This window comes from Spinacia oleracea, chromosome 6 (assembly GCF_020520425.1).
Source record: "Spinacia oleracea cultivar Varoflay chromosome 6, BTI_SOV_V1, whole genome shotgun sequence".
In the NCBI taxonomy this organism is placed as follows: domain Eukaryota; kingdom Viridiplantae; phylum Streptophyta; class Magnoliopsida; order Caryophyllales; family Amaranthaceae; genus Spinacia; species Spinacia oleracea.
The window spans coordinates 22,663,267-22,672,939 of record NC_079492.1 but is presented as its reverse complement, the minus strand read 5'-3'; the positions used below and the strand labels follow the sequence as shown (position 1 = coordinate 22,672,939).

The following is a 9,673-nucleotide window of genomic DNA, read 5'->3' as shown; positions in this document are numbered from 1 at the left end:
GTATATTAATTATTTTTAACATAGGTTAGTTACTACTCCCTCTGTCTCTTTTTGTTCTTTCTATTTGGAATCTTGTGAGATTAAAAAGTCAAAGCAAGAAGAACAAATAGAGACGAAGTGAGTAATATTATAAAGGATGCAAATCGGAGCGGCATTTGTCAGCTCCACATTGGTTTGTCTCTCACTTACTTTGTATAGTACTCCGTATACATATGTTTGTTAAAAAATGACTAAAATATAAGTTAATTATTTAGCCTAAAATATTTTGAGGAAATTTTGAAAGTAGAGAGGACCACGTGTTAGTTGCGCATCGATTTTCTTGTTTACTACTTTTTTCAAAAAAAAATCCGATAAACCACTTTTACTTTCACGATTGTTAGTGAGTAACTTCAACTATTAATATCTTAAATTATTAATCAGTATAATTTATTAAAAATAAAGGTAGTATTATGTAAATATTTAGGAAAAACAAAATACTACGGAGTACATGACTATGTTCATCATAAAGTATTAATAATCACCAAAAAAAACAGAGAGAGTACAACGATGTGTGAATATAATAGCTAGTGTAAAAATCAAAGAGTTGCATCTAAAAAATGTAGGAATTATACGTAGTAGAGTAATAGATAGATTAGATTACGGAAGTTTTTTCTCATGTTTAAATAAGTTACATAATTTATTTAAAGTAGTAAAATATTACTATCAATGGAGCTGATAATTATCAGATTTAGTTGCTAAATATACTTCGTATAAAATAGTACAATCAATGACGGTTGTAATTATCGCATTTAGTTGTTAAAATATTATAGAGTATTATAGTAATTTTTTTTATACACTCTTATTCATAGTTGATTGATTTTTTTAATTTATTTGTATTCGAATTATGTAAGTATGAAATACAAATCAGTAGACTACTCTTGAAATTTTATAAAACTCCTACTACGTACTCCGTATATCAGATCAATTTATTATAAAAATATAATCTTATATTGGTTATAGTAGTTTCCAGATATAGAAAAGATAATTTAAAAAATATTCCCTATGTACAAAATGACATTTTTTTTATTTCGAGGAGAAGAGAATCAAATATTTTATGAGGTGAATGTTAACAAAATAATTATAGAATCAAGTATTTTATTTTCTTATAATTTTTTTTATAGAATCAATGAGTGGCATTTGTCATCACCACATTGATTTCCTCTCTTTTAGTATAATATATAGATAGATTGTTAGTATAGTACTCGTGCAATGCACAGTTTATAACCTAAGTATAAATTTATATGAAATCTGGTAGCTAGACAACTATCATCAAAATAGAGTGTATAGATATTCTTCAAATGAAAAATAATTAATGATGGATAAATTTGTTAGTGCTCATTCGGTATTTTACTTATTAAAACAAATAAGGGTACATAGGTACATAGAAAAAAAAAATCAATTCTCATTAACCAATTGTGTCAAGCATAAAGTTGTCTCACTCGTCATTCACTTCGATAATAATACCCACTTAATACTCGCACATTCACCCCGTCAACCTCATTACTCGATCACTTAACACCTGTCTAGACCATTTACTTTATTGACTTAGAGATGAATTTGAGGTTGGACAGAGCCTGCACACCCGCACCTGCACCCGCCTACAATTCTCATCTTCATCCTCCATCCTAGATAGGAACGATACTCACCCCTTCCAACCCCGTCTCAAGAGGTACAAAATAAATTTTTTCCCAAATATCTTAAAATCAATCGTTCATCACCTTTCTTCCCGTGTATCCACACCCACCCTTAGATTCGATTTTTTAATTTCTTTTTTTTGGTAAGGGAGTTTTGAATTAGATCCCCTTATAGTTATTGAGTAAATAGGAAAAACGTAATAATATGTTAGTTAATAGTACTTTTTTTTTATATATATATTCATAATCAATCAGATGAAGGATTAGCGACTCGGACAGGTTCAATCTAAAATCCCTCATCGTCCCTTCACTCGCGATGAATACATTTTTTAACCCCATCACCCAATAAACTTTCCTCCATCGCCAAATAATCCAATTTTCCTTTCAACTATATATATATATATATATATATATATATATATATATATATATATAAAAATATATATATATATATATATATATATATATATATATATATATATATATATATATAAGTTTATTAGAAGTATCAAAATTGATTTTCATTAGCTATAATATTGAAAAAAAATAATTAAAAGTGACATACATAATTAGGATTGAGTGAGTGTTCTCAAATCCGATCAATTCAAACTCGTCCCATCACCAAGGTGGATACATGTTATCCTTATACTCATCCACCAAAAATCTCTTTTTTTGTTAGTTAACATTAGTCAATCATCTACGTTTATTTGTCGTTAGACCAATCTAAAATTCAAACTCGTCACATCATCAAGTGTGATTCGCCATTTATATATATAAATTTTAAGATTTTATATATCGATTATCAGAAATCGTATGCAAAGATGTTTCATAGGATTACAAATAATAAACGATCAAAGGAACGTTCGAACATATCTGTACTCAGTATTTACATTAGTACTTACAATTAGTCATTATTTATGTTAAAGAGACAAATCAGAGAGCGACACTTGTCGTCTCTACATCGATTTGCCTCTCTTTTGGTATAGTACGGAGTATATAAATTTTAATTAAGAAATTTATTGATATGTGTAAATAAGTAATTCTTAGTATAATTGATTATTACCATAAGTAATTAGAAGATTTTAGGTAAAATATATATAAAATTATATTAACTATTTTATCATAGGTTAATTACTACTATAATTATAAAAGAGTTAAATCAGAGCAGCATTTGCCAGCTCCACATCAATTTGCATCTCATTTAAACCCGTACATAGATGTTTGTTAAAAATCGACTAAAATATAAGTCAATTGTTTAGCCTAAAATATTTGGAGGAGCTCTTTTAAGTAGAGAGGACTACGTGTTAGTTGCGCATCATTTTTCTTGTTTACATCCTTTTTTTAGATAAACCACTTTATTTTCACGATTGTTAATAAATAATTTCAACTATTAATATCTTAGATTATCAATTAGTAAAAATTATTAAAAAAAAATGTTAATATTATGTAAGTATTTAGACAGAAAAAGTAGAGGTACGAGTACGTGAATATAATAGCTAGTGTAAAAATCAAATAGTTGCATCTAAAAAATTTAGGAATTACGTAGTAAAGTAGTAGATAGATTAGATTAGACAAGTTTTGCTCGTGTTTAAAGAAGTTACATAATTTTTTTAAAGTAGTAAAATATTACTATCAATGTCTGTGATAATTATCGAATTTAATTGCTACGTATAAAATAGTACAATCAACAATGGTTATAATTATTTCATTTAGTTGTTAAAATATTATAGAGTACTATTATAAGTTTTTTATTTGATGAGAATACAACCTAAGCCGTGAATATACTATTGTAATCAAGTACATTTAAACAATCCCGATTAAACTCCTGTAATCAAATATAGTACACCTCAAACAAAAAGTATATAGATTATTTAAATAAGTGTAAGAGTGTAATCAAATATAAGAGTATAATTACTTATACTAATAGAATAACGTATGGCTCTATCTAAATTACAACAGTACTCTGATGTACAGTCTATTACGAATTGAAATCTTATAAATTGTTTAAATGTATTTGATTCTATAATTACGGGTATAATATAAAGATAGATTGAGTTTCTACTTTATTTGTATTCGAATTATGTAAGTATGAAATACAAATAAGTAGACTACTCTTAAATTTTTAATAAATATCATACTATGTATTCCTTGTTATGGATTCTTTTTTTATAAAAGGATAATTTATATTGGTTATATTTGTACCAAATATAGAAAAGATATACTACGAGTAATTTTAAAAAACATTCCCTTATATATAGAATGAAATCTTTTTTTTTATTTTTATTTTGAGAAAAAAAGAATCTAATATTTTCTTTAGGTTAAAAGTTAACAAAATCATTATAGAACCAAAGGATTTTTTTAATTTTTTTTTAATTTATAAGAGAGACCAATCAATGGGTGATATTTGTCATCACCACATTGATTTCCTCTCTTTTAGTATAATATATAGATAGATTATAAAAAAGTTATTTTTAGAAAATTTGTATTGAAACGAATCCAATGATATCCCACAAGTTAATATTTATACTTTTAATCATACTATTAATTACGGTCAAAGTTTTTAAATTTTGACCATATGAATAGTAAACATGAGGAACATTATGGAACAGAGGGAGTACATATTAACACATTACATATTTATTTAAGGAAAAGTGGTTAAGTTAACATTTGATTATAGCCTAATTATCATTTTCCACAACTTGAAAGGTTCTTATCTATATATTATACTAAAAGAGAGGAAATCAATGTGGTGATGACAAATGTCACTCATTGATTGACCTCTCTTTTAGATATAAAAAAATTATAAAATAAAATAATTGATTGTAAATTATTTTGTTACCTTTTTACCCAATAAAGATTTGATTCTATTTTCCTAAAAAAAAAGATATCATTCTATACATGAGGAATACTATATAAATTCTGTTTTTATATTTTGGTAACAAATATAACAATATATGCTTATATTTTTATTAAAACAATTAATCCATTTTACGGATTACGTAGTAGGATATTTACAAAAAATAATTAATGCAATCTACCGATTTGTACTTACATAATTAGAATACAAATAAATTAGAAAAACAACGAAGTATGAATATAGTATAAAAAAAAAAGGTTACTATAATACTATATAATATTTTAACAACTAAATTTGATAATTATAAGCAATATTTTATTACTTTAAAAAAGAAAGTACGGAGTATTGTAACTTCCTTAAACACGAGAAAAACTTGCGTAACCTTATCTATCTACTACTCTACTATGTAACTCCTCAATTTTTAAAATTTTGCAACTCTTTTGTTTTTACACTAACTACTAAATTCACACATCTCTGTAATTTTAATGATATTTGGTGAATTTTAATATAGATAATGAACATAGTCATGTAATCCGTATCATTTTGTTGGATTTGTCTAAATATTTACATAATACTTACATAATACAAATTTAATACCCATATCATAATAAAAATTTAATAAAATGACTAACTGTATGTATATTGTTGTGGGGTTTTTCCGGTGAGATACCTTGGAGGTTTTCCGGTAACTTTTAAGGATTTAACAAGATTGTATTTTTATAGAGAGAGAAAGTAGAGAGAAGGCAGAGCAACAATTGCCCTTGAATGTATTGATTGTGTCCCCTTTTTCTAGGGAAGTGGGACTATTTATAGTACTAGGTTTTTGTGGGAATGACCTAATATTCCTTTACATGATTGGCTGGGGAATGGGAGGAGGACATGTGTCCTTTCTCCTTACAATTCTTTGGCCCCTTTTGGCAATAGTGGGCTATTTGGGCCTATTGTGCTTAGTCATTCACTTGGGATACATACTAATTAATCCCCTTTCCGGGTATAGGTATTATACATACATTTATACACACTTAAATGCATACATTGTAGATACCTAGATTAATACTCATGCTCCGGAGTAGACTTCGTATGATTTCTGCTTAGGGGGCGTAATACGTGCCATGTGTCACATCCTCATTGGTACACGAAGGCATGGTAATTTTTCCCACAACATTTGCCCCTCAAGAAGGGCATTTCTGTAAACACTTTCTGGGTATCGCTTCTTGACCTTTGATTTGCATCTTCATCTTTGGGTCAGGTGTTGAGGTGGTGACACGTGTCACCTTTCTCCATTTTGCCCCTCCCTATATATAGAGGGGGGTAAATTTCATTTTTACGTTTCGTTTTCACAGAGCTGTCTCATAGGCGATTTCCGGCGTATTCCCACACTAGTAGAAAAAACCCTGTTGCAGCCCCCTTGTTGCAGCGTACATGTATAAATACGCTTCAACAACCAGTCGGTCAACGCGGGTCAAACCCTTTAAAGGGTTATCGCAGCGTACATTTTAGTTGTTCGCAGCAAATGTGTTTGTTGCAGCGTACAAAATAAAAGCCCGCAGCAACAACCCGACTTTATTGCAGCGTACATGTTATTGCCCGCTGCAACAAGTCCGCGTTTCAAAAAATTTTACTTTCCTAGGTTGCAACAAACCGCGCTCAAACGAGCGGGCTCAAACGTACGTTGTTCCTTCTCTTCTAGCTCCAAGCTTTTTCCCTTAAACAAATATCCAAGAAGCCGTCGAACTCAGCCCTGCGTCGCCGTCGAACTCAGCCCTGCGTCGCCGTCGAACCCAAGCGTTGCTCAGCCCTGCGTCGCTGTCTTCGCTGGTGTGTGGTGTTCTCGCCTCATCTCCCCCATCCCGTTCAATTCTCGCGCGGCCTGTCACTGAAAGATATATTCTTGGTCGGCCGGGGGTTCAGCATCTCCCCGTCGCGTCGTGGTTCCGGTGGTTGCTCGGCGTCGTGGTTCCGGTGGTTTCGGTATGGTGTGTTCAATTTCTATTTTCGTTTTTTATTTTCGTTTTCAGATTAGGGTTCAATTTTAGTTTTTGATTTTCGTTTTCAGATTAGGGTTCAATTTTAGGTTTATGATTGACAAAATCACATAGTTTTGAGTTCGATGATTTATGGGTTTCTTAGGGTTTGTTCAAATGATGTTTATGGGTTTTTAATCATTCATTACTTCATACAAAATCTTGATTTGTGCGAAATGTTGGATATTTAGGGTTTAGTTTAAGAATAGTATTGGAATTTTGGATGTTTTTGTTGTTTACGCTTGTGAAATGATGGAGAAGTTTTGAGTGGTCAAATGAGGGCTCTACAAGATTATAAGAAGGTGATTGTGTTTGAGTATAGTTTGTGTGAGTTGTTGACTTCTTTGTATGTTGCTATGGAGATTAAACTCGTTTTGCTGTCCTGCGCTTGTTATAAAAGGGAAGGTTTTGTGTTCCTGGGTTGTGATTCTCATTTATGGGGTTTGTGGAATGTCTTGTGAACTGGACAACTCCTCTTTCATTTGCCAGCATCAGCGTTACGAATTAGAATCTGTGTGCTTCATGTATTCCGTGGGTTTAGTCGAGATAACAATGTAATTTGATTAGGAACTGCATTGTGTCCTGAAGATTTAGGGTTGTGAGTCACGATTAAAGAAATTAAGTTAAGATGTATGTTTGCATTAAAGGTTGTTGTTGACTTCTTAATTTATATGTAGAGAATAAGTCAATCAGACATGTATGGCATGATTAATTTTCTAAAGTTAATGTAAACTTGTTTTCTTGCAGGCTATCACTTCTACTGGGACAAAGAAGGGCGAGTTGTTTTTGGCTGATGTCAGCACTAAGTTGACAAACAAGAATATTACCACCGATGTGAAAGTTGATACCAACTCCAATGTGAGTTTGTTTATTTGTATTACTACGAATTGATTCTATGATACATTACGGTTTCATTGGTTTATAGGTTTTTATAATTGGTAATTGTGTAAAATTTGGTGACAGATAGCATTGCTTTCTATGAACATCTTGTTTTACATAATTGGAATCTATTGTAATCTGATTCCAACTTCTTTGCTGTTTCCGTCTTCCGCTCCTAGCTTTTCACCACCATTACGTTGATGAACCTGCCCCTGGCTTGAAGGCTATTTTTAGTTTCCGTGTTCCTGATCAGAGATCTGGCAAGGTACCATACAATTATCTTTCTAGTATTTTCTTACCTAAAGAGGCATGGTTCAAGATACTACGGGATAATGGTTCTAATTTGTGGAGTATAAATTATGTTAACAGGTTGAGCTTCAGTATTTGCATGAGTATGCTGGCATCAGCACAAGCCTTGGTTTGACAGCAAACCCCACTGTCAACTTTTCTGGTGTTTTTGGAAACAGTACTCTTGCTTTGGGTACTGACCTCTCATTTGACACTGCTTCTGGAAACTTCACCAAATGCAATGCTGGACTGAGCTTTACTAATGATGATCTCATTGCATCTGTGAATGTGTAAGTAGTTTTTGTTATACTAATCAGCAGATTATCACTTTGGTATATCCATGTGCAACATTTAATTGCTGTTCAGAAATTAAAGAAAGAGAATCACTCCTATTCTCATTTAACAATTTTCATATTGGTAATTCATATTATCTCTATATGCGTGTATCCTATAAATAAATTTGGATTCTGCTTGTCGAAAACTACTTAATAATGTTCTAATCTTTCACCTTTGGCTGTTGTTGAGTGTATCATTTGAAAGCTGGATACTGGATATACATTTCTGATACACTTGTGATTTTGTTTACTTTTGGGTACTGCAGGAACGACAAACTGGACATCTTTATACTCATTTCAATCTATTTATTCACATTTAAGGCTTATTGGGTCGTTATAGGTCATATTAAGGCTAAAATGAAGCATTTTCCCTCCCAACTTTGAACTAAAGAACCTAAGGACTCATTTTATACTTATTACATGTTTAATATGAATAGTTTTAACTTTCTAACACTCATTCCAATCTACTTATGCAAATTTAAGGCTTGTTTGGTCGTTATAGGTCATATTAGGCTAAAATGAGGCTTTTTTGCTCCCAAATATGAAATAAAGAATCTTAGGACTCATTTTAAACATATTAAATGTTTTATATGAATAGTTTTAACTTTACAAGACTTAATCCAATCTATTTATGCACATTCATGACTTCTTTGGCCGTTATAGGTCATATTTAGGCTAAAATGAGGCATTTTCGCTCCTAACTTTAAAATAAAGAACCTAAGCACGCATTTTAAACTTAATACATGTTTAATATGCATAATTTTAACTTTATAATACTCGTTCCAATCCATTTATGCATATTTAAGGCTCATTGTGTCGTTTTAGGTCATATTTAGGCTAAAATGACATTTTCGCTCCCAACTTTGAACTTAAGAACCTAAGGACTCATTTTTAAATTATTATATGATTAATAAGCTTAGTTTTGAGTTTCTAGGACTTATTCTAATCTACTTATACCCATTTAATGCTTGTTTGATCGTTATAGGTCATATCTAGGCTAAAATAAGGCATTTTCGCTCCCAACTTTAAAATAAAGAACCTAAGGACTCATTTAAAACTTATTACATGTTTAATATGCATAATTTTAACGATCTAAGACTCGTTCCAATCTATTTATGCACCTATAGGCTCATTGGGTCGTTATAGGTCATATTTAGGCTAAAATGACATTTTCGCTCCCAACTTTGAACTAAAGAACCTAAGGACTCATTTTAGACTATTAGGACATTGTCATTAGTTTCTTGAATGTTAAAATGTGATATTTAATTTGTATTTAATCTAATGTTTAATTTAAATTTCTGTTTTTGTAAAGGTCTACACTCCGAGCATTGCGCCTTATGCGAGGAATTTGATGTGGTTCGTGAGCAATGGGCTAAGTTTTTTACCAACAAGTATTTATTATTGGCTTTAGCGCGCTTGATCGAGTTGGTTTAGTTGTTATAGAATAAATTTTATATTAAAATGTATGTTTATGTTGAAATTGGAACATATATTTAAATGTAATATGTGCACTTTGGTTTTGGGATATATAGTATACAAAACTCCAGTTGTTGTTTTTATATTTGTTATACAGGTTGCGTTATTCTATTATTGTTTTGACAGGTTTCTATATTTGGT

The 9,673-nt window shown here is 30.7% G+C and overlaps 1 pseudogene; it reads left to right on the top strand.

The window, feature by feature from the left end:
• The first annotated feature begins 6,829 nt into the window (after positions 1-6,829).
• On the top strand, positions 6,830-8,551 carry LOC130463002 (mitochondrial outer membrane protein porin of 36 kDa-like; annotated as a pseudogene).
• Positions 8,552-9,673: the final 1,122 nt, after the last annotated feature.